The 15,381-nt window shown below is 40.1% G+C and overlaps 1 protein-coding gene across 5 annotated transcripts in view; it reads right to left on the reverse strand.

The window, feature by feature from the left end:
- Pkib (cAMP-dependent protein kinase inhibitor beta) overlaps positions 1-15,381 on the reverse strand; it is a 99,968-nt gene that overhangs the window by 36,759 nt on the left and 47,828 nt on the right. The window lies entirely within an intron of this gene.

A 15,381-nucleotide genomic window follows, 5' to 3' on the forward strand; every position in this document is an offset into this window, starting at 1 on the left:
TATTACTCCACAGCAGTCAGAAATATGTAAAGCATTGTAACCAGAAATGTAACAGAGACTGACACATTGTACCCAGGTGCCCAGCAGAAAGATGGGAACCACAGAAAAGGAATCAAGCCATCTTCATCTGGATTATGAAAACTAATTGCGTTTTGCATTTTTTCTCTTCAAGAATTCCCCCCACCCCTGCTCTTGGCTTAAGCATCAGATCCAAATAAGGTGGAAAGTAGTAGGGATATGACTCCCCAGTGTTCACACTGGCCACTTTTAGCCAAAGTAACACTCTTTATTTGGTGTAAGTTGTCCTGAAGGAATTAACTCCATTCTATCTTTCTCCTTGCTTTTCACTCAAACCCAATATATACCAATGCTAAAACTCTAATGTTATAACCAGGCAATAGATTTATATTTGCCTCTGTAGCTGGAGCTCTTTACCCTCAATTTTCTCTCACCCCTTGCTAGCATCTATTAATCTATTCTAGGTCAGCTTCAGTGTCCCTTCCCAGAATCCTTTCACATGTCTTTCAGACTAGGTAGAACATTAATTACATCTAACTGTACTTATCCAGTGCATTATAAATTTGTCTCAATGATCGCTTTCTTTCTCACGTTGTTTTGTTTTTGTTTTTTTTAAAAGCCTTTAAAGGCCATGAACAGTGATTCATTTGTCTTATCTCTAGCACAATATTTCACAGATTGTAGAAGGAATACAATAAATAATTTGTTGAACATCAAGGTGTGTGAGGTTCTTTTGAGACTTCCAGCTGCCTAACTGCGTATTTTATTACCTTGTGAGGATCTTACAAGTCAAAAGAGGACATTTTCTTATCCCTAGCTCCTCATATGGTTTCTTACTGTTCCACTCACTCAGGGACATTTCCCTTCAGTAGAGTCTTAGATTTGTAGGCCGAATATAAGGAAGTGAAAAGAGGAAATGAAAAATAAATGATTAAATAGTCATATGGGAAGTAACAAGAAGACAAAATTGGTAAATTAGAACATTTATAAACTGTAGCATCTATACCCATTATTAAAAATCCAAAATAAAAAAAATTATAACCCCACTTTCCTTTTTTAGCCATCTGCATGAGCTTCTTGGCAAAGATTCAGCAGATCTTGCAAATACAAATTAACTATGAAGTCAGTTAATAAGACCAAGCATTACTATTTCCATTTTTAAAATGATGATTAAAATCTGTATACTTTTAATGAAATTTAGAATTTTGTTGTTGTTGTTGTTTTTGAGGCAGGATTTTTCTGTGTAGCCCTAGCTGTCCTGAAACTCACTCTGTAGATCAGACTAGCCTCAAACCCAGAGACCCATTTGCCTGCCTCTGCTTCTGCATCCCCCTCCCCAGTGCTGGGATTAAAGGTGCATACCACCACTACCTGGATAAAATTAAATTTAGTTTTAAAGTTATAATTTTTTGCTTACTTCTGTCCACATCAAGACAAAAAAAAATGAAATAGGAATAGAACAATCATTTTCCTTCCCGACTTCTTTTTGATTAAAGTTAAATACTTCTTTAATGGACTTTGAAAATAGTCTTAAGCTTGTTAATTTGACTCTTCATATATCAAAAGTAAGATTTATGGATATGATAAATATAAATACAGTGAATGATGAGACTGAATGAATCTCTAGTCATCCTTTATTATTAGACATTTTTTTTTGCACAAAATTACAGAAATTCCTGGAAAAGTTTCAAGAAAAGTGGGAAATACCTACAACTTTCATATTACTGACATGCTACAAAATATGTATTGATATGACCCAGAGTCATCCAAGAGGGGGATCTCAATTGAGGGATTTTCCAGATCAGAGTGGCCTGTGGATTTGTCTGTGAGGGATTGCCTTGATATAGTTAACATGGAAGGGCCCATCTCACTGCGGGCAGCACTGTCCCTAGGCAGATGGTCCTAGACTGTATTAGAAAGCTATGTAAACATACGAATGAAAGAAAGCCAACAAACAGTGTTCATCCATGATTTCTGCTTCAAATTCCTATTAGAATACCTGTGCTGACTTACTTCATAGTGAAGTATTACATATAAGCCAAATAAACCATTTTCTCCCTTAAGTTGATTCAGGTTGTGGCATTTGTTATAGCAACAGAAAGAAAACTAGAACAATACCTTACATGCTTTTCTTCTTTTATAAATTATAAAAACTACTAGACTAGACTAACATATGCTAATAATTGTATATATGTTAAACACTTAAACATAAATGTAAAATGAAATAAATATGTGTTTCTAGTTGTTTGAGTGAGAATGGTCTCATAGGCTCATGTATCTAAATGATTGGTCCCTAGTTGACAAAAGCATTTTTGGAAGGATTAGGAGGCATGGCCTTGTTGGAGGAGGTGTGTCACTGTGGGTGGACATTGAAGTCTTAAAAACCCAAGGCAGGCTGAATCACTTGCTCTGTCTTTCCAAGTTGAGGATGGAAACTTTCAGCTCCTGCTCCAGCATCATGCCTGCTTGGCTGCTATCATGCCTGCTTGCCTGCTATCATGCCCTCTACTGTGATTGCTATGAACTTACCTGTAGGAGTCACAATGCCCTTGTGCTCACAGATAAACTCTACGGAAACCAGGAATGCTACATATGCAAGGTTGTCTCTTCAAAGGGAGAGATAATCAACCTATTTTCTGTCCAGAGGGCTTGGAGCAGAGGTGGTTAATAGCCTGGTGATCTTTGCTTTGTCTGTATGATACCACAGTGGATCCTCTCCCTGACCCTTAAGATGTAATGTGAAGTTCATTTATAGAACATATCTTTATGGAAGAGGTCACGTGTACTTCACAAAGGTTTTCAATATAATCATGCCTTAAGCTTGTTGTACCTATGGGGTTTAGATAATTATCATCAGGAAATATATTTTTTTAAATTGTTCTGTGCTTAAACATGCCGGACTCTTGAAATTTGAAATAACACTAGCTACTGAGTCGTGCTGAACGGGACTTCCTTCTTGTCTCATGTGGACTGATACTCTGATGGTCATTGCGTTTGCCCAGACCCCGCACTCATCCTCTGAAGTGCAAACCAGCACCCAGTTGAATACTTTCAGAAGTTGCCTTGATGATGGTGTCTCTTCAAGGCACTATAACAGTGACTAAGATGATGTTCTAACATGATTTTCCTGAACTTTGATATGTAATGAGTAATTTTCACAATATAGATAACACACAAGGTCTAATCCCCTCTGCACTGTCTCTGCTGGAATTACATTTACTTCCAAGCTTGGTAATACTTTGATAGATAAGACATACAAAAGGCAAAAAGAGCAAGTGACCTCACCAAGGTGGTTTTCATTCCTTGCAAGGGAAGTGGATCAAAATGTGAGTGTATCAGCAGAAATATATGTTAGAAGCAGATTCCTTCAGAACTGTGAGCTGTCAGAGGTCTTGACTACCATCTTCTGTACTGTTTGGGTTTTTCTAGACAGGGTTTCTCTGCCTATGCCTCCCGAGTGCTGGGATTAAAGGCGTGCACCACCAATGCCTGGCTGACTACCATCCTGTCTAGTGCCTTTCCAACTGTGTTATTTCAAATGAACTTATTATAAGCAGAAGGCCAATAGAAAGATGGACACATGAAGAACTGCTATGGATATCACAGGTATCTGGGTCTGAGGCTCTTTCTAACCAAGGTTATAGCTAGAAAACTGCAGGGCCATTTGCTGTTATGGAGGTCTGGTCCCCTAGGCTAGAAATGGAACAACAGCAACCATGTCACATATGAATGCAATAAAATTTTTAAAAGCATCTGTCCTAAGTGTTTATCTTCCCCTCTGATGCTTTTCCTTCACACAACTGACTTCCTGCTTAACTTTTTTTTTCTTTTTGCCAGTAAAGATCTCAATCTTATTTATTAAATATTTAATCATGAGTAGATAAGATTTAGGGTAATTTTTGCCTCTAGGGTGAGCAAAATAATGAACACATATTTTCTTTTTACTACTAAAATTATAATAGGTTAGTTATATAAGTTTCTATCTCATAATGCCTATAATTGTAAATGGAAATTTAGAAAGATTATATCAGTCATAGGTGTGCCCTGCTATAAAGACACTCAAGTTGTAGGACTGGGGGTTGCAATAAGTTATTTTGGAACAATTAATAAACTAGACAGAAGGTAAGTTTTATCTAAGTTTGCATTTCACTGTTTTGCAATTTCCGTGAGGTGCTAAGTCAAATTATAACTTCTTCATTAAGTATTTTTTCCATTTTGCTCAGTTTTTATAGCCAATAATTGTGTAATATATCAAAATATGGAATTGAAATGCATCCGATAAATACCATTGAGTACTGTAAGGCAAATTAATGACCCCAATTGTGTTGGCTGCCTTTAAAGAGCTGTTCTTAAGATGCATTCAACTGCTCAAGCCTGACAGTGGTGGAAAAAAACCATCAGAGGGAAATTATCATAACAAAGTATGTGCATCCATGACTACGCTTTCCATCCACAACCCAAAGAATTAGCTGATGAAAATAAGTGACACTGTACGTGACACACAGGAGTCACAGCACACCTTCTTGGTAATGAATAAATGCATTAATGAAAGGAAACATTTAAAGGGGACTGAGAATAGAGAGATTAACCTACTACACTTCAAAGAATCTTTAAAGAGATTTTATGCTTTAAGCGACTGACACAGCTGAACAAATTTTAATGTTAAATTAGTTTTCCCTTAAAAGAAGAAATGGGTAGATTAACAGTGAGGAAACAGGTGCATAAGCAAAAAGTCTCTAGATGTAATCTCAGTAATGGGCAATAAAAACCCACCAAAGGGTGAAGATAGAAAAATTAGAATAATGAAGAGATGACACTCAAGTTCCCTGTGAAGTGATCCCCCCATCCCTCTAGAGAACTAGAACGTTTAACACAGACAAAGACTATTATTCTGCTTCCTGTGTTGTTAGCTGTGGTCATCCCTTAAGTGTGAGTTGTGGGAAGGAGTTCTAAGTTATTTCTAGATTATACTCTGAAAGAAAAGAAAGCAGTCTGTCTCTTCCTCTTTGCAAACTGGACTGTATCTGTGGAAGTGAGTCATTAATCACAAGGTGGACACAATCTACCCTGCAGATGATTCTACTAGAAGGGAGAAGCCTCACTGGTGACACAGTGGCATCATTGTATGTCCCTGATCAGCTAGTTTCTCTGGAAGGAAAAGCTAAGTTTACAGTGTTTTGGCCACTGTCATTTCAAGGCTTTATTATAAGCACCAAACCTATATCCTAATTAATTCATATGCTTGAACATCTTTCTTAATGGGAAAATCCATGGGAAGTAATCCTAAGAGATATTGGATAAGGATCGGCAGGAGCTGAAACATGGAAACTTATTTTCCGTTCAGTGTCTGGGGAACGAGGGCAATAGTAGAAGCAACAACAAAGTGATGACAGGAGAAGGGGGAGGGAGGAAGGGAGGGCAAGGAGAGTGTCAGATGATAGTGGCAGAGAGAAGGCCAATGCTCAGCAAACAACTGGAACCAGGCATCTGGGACACAGACAATGGAGGAAATTGAAAACCGGAGATCAGTGATTTTTTTTATAATACATATAATTTGCAAATGAGAATAGAATGTCAGAGTCATGTAGAGTCCAAAATAAAGGACGATTTGCACACAAATCAGAAAGAAGCAGCAGAAGTCACCACAGGGGGGAAAAAAGGCATTTCTCGCTTAGGAGTGAAAAATGATTAAAAACAATAGAATTAACTCATTCTAGCAAAGACATTTAAAGGAATGTCATGTAGGCTAGAGATGTTTAAAATTCACAGAAAGATCTGGTGGAAAGTTAAAATAATCATTTCTTGAAATAGGAGAGCATTCATTAAGGTTCTGAAGGGGCCAAGTTCAACCTCAGGACTCTTGAGAGACTGAACAAGTACCTGAGCATTGTCTACTTCCGAAAGACACTTCCCAGCAGAGGAAGGAGGAGATACAAAGGCAGGCAGGGGAAGCAGAGATGTGTTGGCTTTGATAGTGCCACTTCTAGGAGACTAGTTACCCCGGGAACTGGCAAACTGAAGCAGAACCTCCTCCTCAGTTTGTTGTTTCTACATTTTACATTTAAGCCTCAAAGTTAATTTAAAAAAAAAAAAAAAAAAAACAGTTTGCAGCAAGGAAAAATAAGCTGTCTCGTATAAGAAGAAGTCAACAGTTTTGGAATTTATGTCACTTGTGAGATGTATTCCAGTTGCTGGACAGTCACCAACATTCCAGAATTTTTAGAGGATATTGTATCATGTACCATACTCTCCAAGTATCTTCTTTTTCTACCTGGACTAGGCCATCCAAGGAACCAAACATATTTCAGGAAGGAATCAGACCAAAGATTTCTTTGTACCATGAACTTCAGGTTGATCAATTTCTTAAAGACTTTTTTTCTTTCTTGCAAAATATACACAACAGCTGCCCATGGAACATTCAGGAAGATTCTAGGACTTCCTTTTAGAACCAATGACACTGCATGATAGAAGTAATTGACTACATCAATGCATAAAAGCAACATGACACAAATATGGAGAAAAATAAGACTGATGAACTCTACCTCAGTGGTGACTTTGGATTCTATTTAATGCTATGTTAACTGCTACAAATGCACAAGATCACACAGTAATTATACGGCCTTCGCATAATGAGATAACTTAGAAGAATGAAGGATTCTTCTGATGGATGAAAACAGTACAAAAGCTGTAACTGGTGTTATATTCTAATGAATGAATTGGCTGTGTCTTGCTGTAGATTCTTCCTGTAGCTTACTCCTTTCTGTAACAAACATGGGATTTACTTCTCACAGTTCAGCACCATCTGGTCATTTACTGGGAACAAATTTCTCCCATGCATTTGGAGTTTTACTGATTACACTCACTAGCTATGTGTAAAACCTGTTTTCCATTAGCAGGTCCTAGTTTACTCATTATGTTCCTCAGCTATGTTCGAGGCCTGTTTCCCACTATCAGGTCATTGTTCCCCTCTCCATTGTAATTGCAGAGATCTGCCTTCCTGCAATTATCCTTATTGACAGGCATTTGGTCAGTGTTTAGGACCCAGGAGAAAGCATCCCATCTAAGACATTCCCAGATACCCAAGGACAAGAATTACTACATGTACAAAGATGTTGATTCATAGCTGCCTAGATGGATAGAAAAGACAACTATGCCCTTGGCTTTACCTCATAGGCAAATAGAGAAGCAATAACCTAAACTAACCCTGCACTTCACAGTTTGAGAAAAGATTCTCAAACTTCTTGTTGTATTAACTAAAGATTTTAGCTCAGAGATTTACTGTTCCCTCCTGTTTCCCCTGAGAAGATAAAGACAAAGGTAATCAGCCCATTCGCTCATTCTCAGGGAAAAGTAAACCTTCCCAAAGGCCTGTGCTGCCACTGAGGCTAGAGCACTGGAAGGCACCAGGTTTGTTTCTTACACAAATAAAACTTAGACCCTCTCTTTGACCTACAGTCCTAAGTAATTGATGCTAAAAGTTTCTCCTAGAAGTTTTAGTTTATTGTGCTTTGTGTAAATCTTATCAAGCCTCATATTGTATTATAAAAAGAATTACTGAGCCGGACGTTGGTGGCACACACCTTTAATCCCAGCACTTGGGAGGCAGAGGCAGGAGGATCTCTGTGAGTTCAAGACCAGCCTGGTCTACAAAAGCTAGTTCCAGGACAGCCTCCAAAACCACAGAGAAACCCTGTCTTGGGGGAAAAAACAAAACAAAACAAAACAAAACAAAAGAATTACTGTTGCAAACATACCCCCAAGAATTGGAGAGACAAAAGAAACAGAAAAGAGAGTTAGAGAGAAAAAGAAACAGAGAATTGGAGAGACAAAGAAATGGAGACACAGACAGAAGCAGAACAGTAAGAGAGAGAGAACAAAAGAAAAAAGAACATGCAGAGAAGCAATTGTGTGTGAGTCAATTCCTTTTTCCTGCAGGTTTTAGTTCCCTCGCTTATTTGTAGTTCCGTTTTTTTTCAAACCCTGAGCAAAAATTTTAGAAGCTGGACTTTTAGAGTTTTCGATAATTAACATTATTATATTTTAAGACCAGACACTCAATTCCTATCATGGCAAGACTACTAACCTGTTCACGTGAAGCTCATCTGCTTGGGAAAGGCATATCAGTGTGTCCCAGAGCAGCTCAAGGCAGTCAGTCACTATGTGGCCACTGAGCTCAAGATGACTCTTGGCATTTTGAGATTAATTTTTCTGCACATAACTTAAGACTATCCATTCCCAGCTTGCTTCAGATGTTCCACTTCTGCCTCATGCTGCCCAGCATGCTGCTCTGTCTGCTATGAATCATTTTTAAAGGGACTTTTGAGGAATGAATGATGAGCATGGCTTTTTGATAAAAATCACCTTTGAAAAGTAAACTGAAGACTTTTATTAGTTTTTCAACAAAGCAACTTCTGTTTTCCATTGCTTATCTTCATTAAGTCATATAGCCTAGCTTTGCCTTGTGTTTTGGGGTGTGTGTGTGTGTGTGTGTGTGTGTGTGTGATAATTTGTTGTGATTTTAGTGATTTTTTTTTTTAAATTCATGTACATGAGCCAAAAGACTAGGGCTTGAGATACATGGCTCAATGATTAAGAGAGTACGATATACACTGCTCTTATAAGAGGACCCAAGTTCTATTCCCATAACCTATATCATGTGGCTCAGAGATGCCTCTGAGCCCAGCTCCATGCTATCCAATGCCCTCTTTTGGGCCCCCAAAGCACTACACGCATATGAACAAACTCATATATGGACACACACATAGCTAATTAAAATATTTTTAAAAGACAAATTCTTATCATTTTAAATTCATGATCTTTCCAGAGAGAAGATGACAGGAGGCCACTGCAGAGGACTGCACAGACGGTGCCATCACATCTTTCACTCACTATATCCAAGGAGTATTCTTAGCTAAATTTAAAAACCACGGATGTAAAGGGCCGTGGGCCCTGAACTATAAGGTTTAAAGCCCACCTTTGTAAGTTTTTTTATGACCTTTAAAGTTTGTGGCTTAAAGCCCAACTCTGTGAGCCTCTTGTAACCTGTAATTAGACACAATTTGGCCAAGCAGGACTGCTAACGACTGCTGTTCTGAGAAAAGGCCTTGGGGGCCTTCCTGCCTGCTGTTTCGAAGATACTGCAAGAATGTTCCAGCCCCAGCAAATACCAGACGTTCCTTCCTGCTATCCTCCCCTTACCCAATTTCCTTGTTGCAGGGCTATATATGCCCACTCTGAACCCCAATAAATCGAGACCTTGACAATTGCATAGATGGACTCTGGTCCCCTCTTTTGCACTGCAGGGTCTCCTTCCTTTCTCTCACCCATGACTCTTTCAGGCCGCTCCGCTTTGGAACCCTGAATGACTGGACCCGAGGGACAGGTCAAGTGGTGCCTGAACAGGGGACCCGAAGTACGGTTAAGCTGTCAGACGGCGGAAAGACAGCCCAGGACAAAGAGGATCCTGCAGACAGCCAGACTTGTGCTCTCTTCAGGTGGAGGTAAGGTACCAATCATTGCTGTCCCAACGCCATGGGCCATGCTATGGGTAAAGAAATTGAAATTCATAACAGAATTTAAGGTAGCCCTAAGGGAGAAAGGAGTAAGAGTTAAAAAGAAAGATAAAAAGGAGTAAGAGTTAAAAAGGAGAAGATAAAAAGAAATAAGAGTTAAAAAAAAAGATTTAATTCATTTTTTCTGTTTTATTGATAAAGCTTATCTATGGTTGATTTTAACGGGGCCAGACATAGCTCCCCAGACCTGGGAAAAGGTTGGGAGAGTTACTTCGCCCACAGCGGGGGACTTGCAAGCCGCCCACAGTGAGGGACTCACTGGTCCACTCGCTGCTGGTAGCATTTCTTAGAGGCAGCCAAGCTTGGGGGCTGCAACTTACAGCCTTGGGAGATGCCGCCATGGTTGATGGCTAATTAATGTATATAAATGCTTTTGATACAGCCAGACAGAAACTGTTTTTGAGACTTATAGAAAAGAAAAGGCAACATATTTAAGCTTAGAATTGTTCAAATTTTGGATGCTCATATTTCAATGATTGACTATAGCTAATATGTTAAAAATTTCAATTAGGGATTTTTCCTTTCAACAAGCTGATCATAACCTAGGCAAAAGGAGAAATGTGAGACATATGCAAGTTATGAATGCACGGTGTGGCCACACCTGGATGCATGATGTGATTGTGAATTTCTGAATGCGGATGAATGGAAATGCCTAAATTGCCTTGGATATGATTAGAGATATTTACATTGCCTTGGATATTGTTTAAAAAAATATCAAAATCACTTTAATATGGTCAAAAAGAGCATCCAGTCAGTCAGTCAATGTCTTAACAGGAGAAATTATGATTTGAGCCCTAGGAGACAGTCAATTAAAAAGTTAGCAAAAGCCTATAGCATTAGCTTACAGACATGAGAAATCTATGGATGATTCTGTAAAATTTGGCAGATGAGAGGATACAGACCTTCCTAGATTTTTATGGTTAAAAAAGGACATCTAGAAAATAAGGGTTGATGCATGATTTTGAGAAGGGTTTGTAAGAAGCCTCAGGAAAGAGCCAACCTGTTAGATTCACAGCTTGGCAGGTCAGCTAACATGCAAATGAGGTCTTATCAGCTTGTCAGCCTCGAAGGTTAGATTAGAAAAGGTTACTCAAAAACTCTAAATAAATCTAGAGAATTGTTAAGGACATATGTTATATTCTAAAGAAATTAAGGCTTAATAGATAGCAATTGGAAAAGATACTTTAAAAATCTTTAAATGAGTTTTTTAGAAATTGCTATAAAATATTCATTGGTTAAGTACTTTTTGGGGGGACATCTAATGATGATTTAAATCATTTAAGTAAAATTCTATAAGGAGATAATGATCCAGATATACCCAAACAGCTAACTAGAAATGTAGACAAGTTCTATAATTTGAGGAGGCAATTCAGCATCATCAGATATATTGACTGTGCAAAACCATGGGAAACTTATGTACTCCCCACAAAGCATAGCCCAATTTCTGGTTTATGGCAGAAGGAACCATTACTATGGTTGCGCCTACCCGTCTTACCAGCCTAAATATTTTAAACCCTTATTTTAAAGCATTGGCCTACATGGTACAGAAATGCCATATAGATTCTAAGAAGTATTTTAGGAGAAAACCAAGTATGATACATGTCTCCTAAGCTACAGTTTAATTGGTTGTTTCAGAACAATGAATCATGGGCGATTGCCTTTGCTCAGTTTTCAGGAAGAATTAACAATCACTTTCTAGCTCAGGGACTGTAACAATTTGCACTAACGCATCTTTTTTTTTCCAAAATTGTAAAAAACAGTCCTATAAAAATATGCTATGTTAATTTTTACCAATAGTTCTATTGGGAGAGTTACTCACATAGGTTTTTAATAGCAAGAAATAGATAGAGCAGACAGCTCTGGCTTCAGCTCAAATAATTAAACTGCAAGCTGTTACAATGGTCTTTTAAATCCTGGTAAATAATTCATTTAATTTATATACTGACAGTCTTTAAGGATCTTATAGTAATAGAGACAATTCCATACATAGGATCCAATATTAGATTGATTTAAGCAAATTCAAAATGTTATTCACCTAAGAATTATCTTATGGGTCACACTGGGAACCTATTAAATAGGCCTTTCCCTGATTACTAGCCAAATGGAATAAATTAACTGATTAGCAAAATTGGTTGATTTGCCTCAAATAGAAAAGTTCGACAGGCTTGTAATTTTTTTTTTTAATTTTTTTTGTAATTTTTCTTCATCATAATAGCAAGCCTAAGTAAGAAATTTGGCTTAACCAAATCAAACAATATGGAATATGTCCACAATATGGCTATGGCTAATTTAAGGATGAATCCTCAAGGCCTGCTCCCCAACCATTTATGGCGAATGGATGTGACTCACATTACAGAGCTTGGCAAGTTAAAAATGTGCCACTTCACAAACAGGAAAAGCTACCAGGCATGTTATAAGTCACTGTTTAAGATGTTTTGCTTACATGGGAGCACCAAAAGATATAAAAACAGATAATGGGTCTGGATATACTAGCAAAGCTTTCCAGCAATTTTGTGCTTATTTCCCCAGACCGGTGCTACCAGAACAGCCCATATAGCCTGGTACCCCCCAGCTTTCGTGGACTTGCCTGCCGAGCCCGTAGCGGTGGGGACAGCTGGGCCTTTGGGCCTTTGGGGACGCAGCATGCCTCTGACTTGGGGGAGTGAAACACCTGCCTCCGAGCTTCTGTAGCGGTGGTGAGACATGAGGCGAGCCCACAGCTTGGGCAGCGGTGGCTCCTGAGCTGGCAGGGACGCACAGGCCAGGCACGGTGGCGCACGCCTGTAATCCCAGCTACTCGGATGGCTGAGACAGGAGGATCGCTTGAGTCCAGGAGTTCTGGGCTGTAGTGCACTATGCCGATCGGGTGTCCGCACTAAATTCAGCATCAATATGGTGACCTCCAGAGAGCAGGCGACCACCAGATTGCCTAAGGAGGAGGAGTTCTATGCCATGAATTGTCTGTGCTAAATTTCCTCATGTATGATGCTACAGAAAAATCAGCCGCGGATCGCCTCTGGCATCCATCAACAGCTCAAAATTAAGCTCAAGCCTTATGGAAAGATCTCCTAACTTACAAATGGCATGGACCAGATCCGATCCTCATTTGGGGAAAAGGACATGCATGGATTTTTGATACTCAGGCCAAAAATGCTAGATGGTTGCCTAAATGCCTTTTAAAACTATATAATCCACCCAGGGGAAGTCCCTGAGAAGCTTTCTAATTCTGCTTAATTTTAGATAAAAAATGCTGACTTTCTGGCTACTTGGGCGTTTATCACCTTGATTGCCGTTGTCGATGGAAGCCCTTATCAGATCTACAACTACACCTGGATGATCCTCAACTGAGCCAGTGATGCTGCCAATGCTGCCACAACTATTGCAACCACCCCCTCCTATTCCCCCCTGATAGTTTATGTGCTTTAGCTTTAGGGGCCTCTCCAGACTAGGGAACCCCTGTCCATTTTTCCCCCAGGACCTCCCTCCTCCGATGACCTTATTCTATCCTTAATTAACCCTACTGTTCAGGCCCCTCATCAAGCCAGCTACTCCCTTATAGAGGACGGTTGGGTCTGCTATTCTTCCACCCCTCCCCTTTATCAGGGAATTGCAGGCATTTAATTCCTACCTGGCCTGTTCTACTGGATTGATTACTTAAATTGTCACCTCTACCTTTTCAAAAACTAACTAGATTCATTAAGTCTCAGATTGACGCCATCCTCAAAAAACCGGTTTTGATCCACTATCATTGCCTAGAGGCATTAGATTCTGAGCTGCCTGACACTATAAAAAACCCCACAGTCCTAAAGGACTGGAATTCTCAGGCCTTAAAATCCATGGTAAATGCTTCTGCTTTAGCCTTACAGTCCCTTAATAATTCTCAATATCAGGAATGCTGGATTTGCTTTTCCCCTCGGCCGCCCTTCTATGAGGGCATGCTGACTTTCAAAATCTTATCTTCACTAATAAGACTTCCTCACTAAGATGGCATTCCTAGAATGATGCGGGCTAGACCTTAAATCAGGTCTCAGGCAAAGGCCTCTGTATTAGAGGACCGGAACTCCTTTTCCCAGAACCCTTACAGCCAATGTGCAACCAAACTGTCATTATTAGCCAGTCATCTACATATGTAGCTGCACCTGATGGAACTTATTTTGTTTGCTCTCTGGAACTCACCACCTTTATTTCCACCCCTCAGTTTCTAGAGAGTAAAGATTATTGCGTTTTGGTACGGCTGTTGCCCCGCCTAACGGTACATGCCCCGGAGGAGCTGCTCCCTAGCTGGGAGGAAAGGTCCCATCACAAGAGAGAGCCCATTACAGCCATCACCTTAGCTGTCGTTCTGGGCTTAGGAGGAGCTGGAGCCGGGACAGGAATAGCTTCCCTGATAACTTCCAAACAGCAATATGCACAACTGTCTATGGCAGTAGACAAAGATATAAAGGAATTACAAACAGGATTACAAAACTTAAAAGACTTATTGGTCTCTCAGTATCTGAAGTGGTGTTGCAAAATAGGAGAGGTCTTGACCTGGTCTTTCTTAAAGAAGGCGGCCTCTGTGCAGCTCTTAAAGAGGAATGCTGTTTTTACAAAGATAAAACTGGGTTAATACGAGATAGTATAGAAAAAAATAAAGAAAAATCTGGAGGATAGAAAGAAACAAAGAGAGCAACAAGAGTCCTGGCATAAAATTGGTTTTCAACCTCCCTCTGGCTTTCTACCTTGCTACCGTCCCTCCTGGGACCGCTTATAGGATATTGCTGCTAATTTCTTTTGGCCCATGGGCCTTCCAAAGAATGACTCGCTTTAAAAAAAGTCAAATAGATTCATCCCTTTCCAAATATTTTGTTTCTATACAGTATCACCGTCTCCAGACCTGGGATCCAGACGACAGACAGTGCGTTGAGCAGTGCGAGCTAAGCGACCCCTTGGGCCATCAAGAGAGGCTTAATTTTTCTAAACTGCTAAAGGTCTAGTCACAGGCTTTAGAGCCATACTTGCCATCCTTAGGCATGCAACACTGGTAGCCCCGGGTACAAATGGCTGTCTCCACAATGGGCAACTTCCTTCCCTCCTAGACTAACCTAAGACATGAGACCCCTGGATGGCGGGTTTTTATCACCTGAAGACAGGTAAAGTTAGTGAGGTGGCGAGGTCGAACTAACCTAAGACAGAGACGGTCATGTACAAAGACCCCCTAAGAATGCTACCTGTGGCCTAGTCCTCACCTCCCTCCTTTGTTAAGGAAAAAATAAGGGGGAGATGTAAAGGGCCGTGGGCCCTGAACTATGTGGTTTAAGCCCACCTTTGTAAGCTTTTTTATGACCTTTAAAGTTTTCGGCTTAAAGCCAGCTCTGTGAACCTCCTGTAACCTGTAATTAGACACAATTTGGCCAAGCGGGACTGCTAATGACTGCTGTTCTGAGAAAAGGCCTTGGGGGCCTTCCTGCCTGCTGTTTCGAAGATACTGCAAGAATGTTCCAGCCCCAGCAAATACCAGAAGTTCCTTCCTGCTATTCCCCCCCCTTACCCAATTTCCTTGTTGCCCACTCTGAGCCCCAATAAATCGAGACCTTGACAATTGCATAGATAGACTCTGGTCCCCTCTTTTGCGCTGCAGGGTCTCCTTCCTTTCTCTTGCCCATGACTCTTTCAGGCAGCTCCTCTTCGGAACCCTGAATGACTGGACCCGAGGGACAGGTCACACGTATGGCTGGGAGTTGGTGGTGCACACCTTTAATCCCAGTACTCGGGAGGCAGAGGCATGCGGATCTCTGTGTGTTCGAGGCCA

The sequence above is a fragment of the Cricetulus griseus genome, chromosome 2, assembly GCF_003668045.3.
Source record: "Cricetulus griseus strain 17A/GY chromosome 2, alternate assembly CriGri-PICRH-1.0, whole genome shotgun sequence".
NCBI lineage: Eukaryota > Metazoa > Chordata > Mammalia > Rodentia > Cricetidae > Cricetulus > Cricetulus griseus.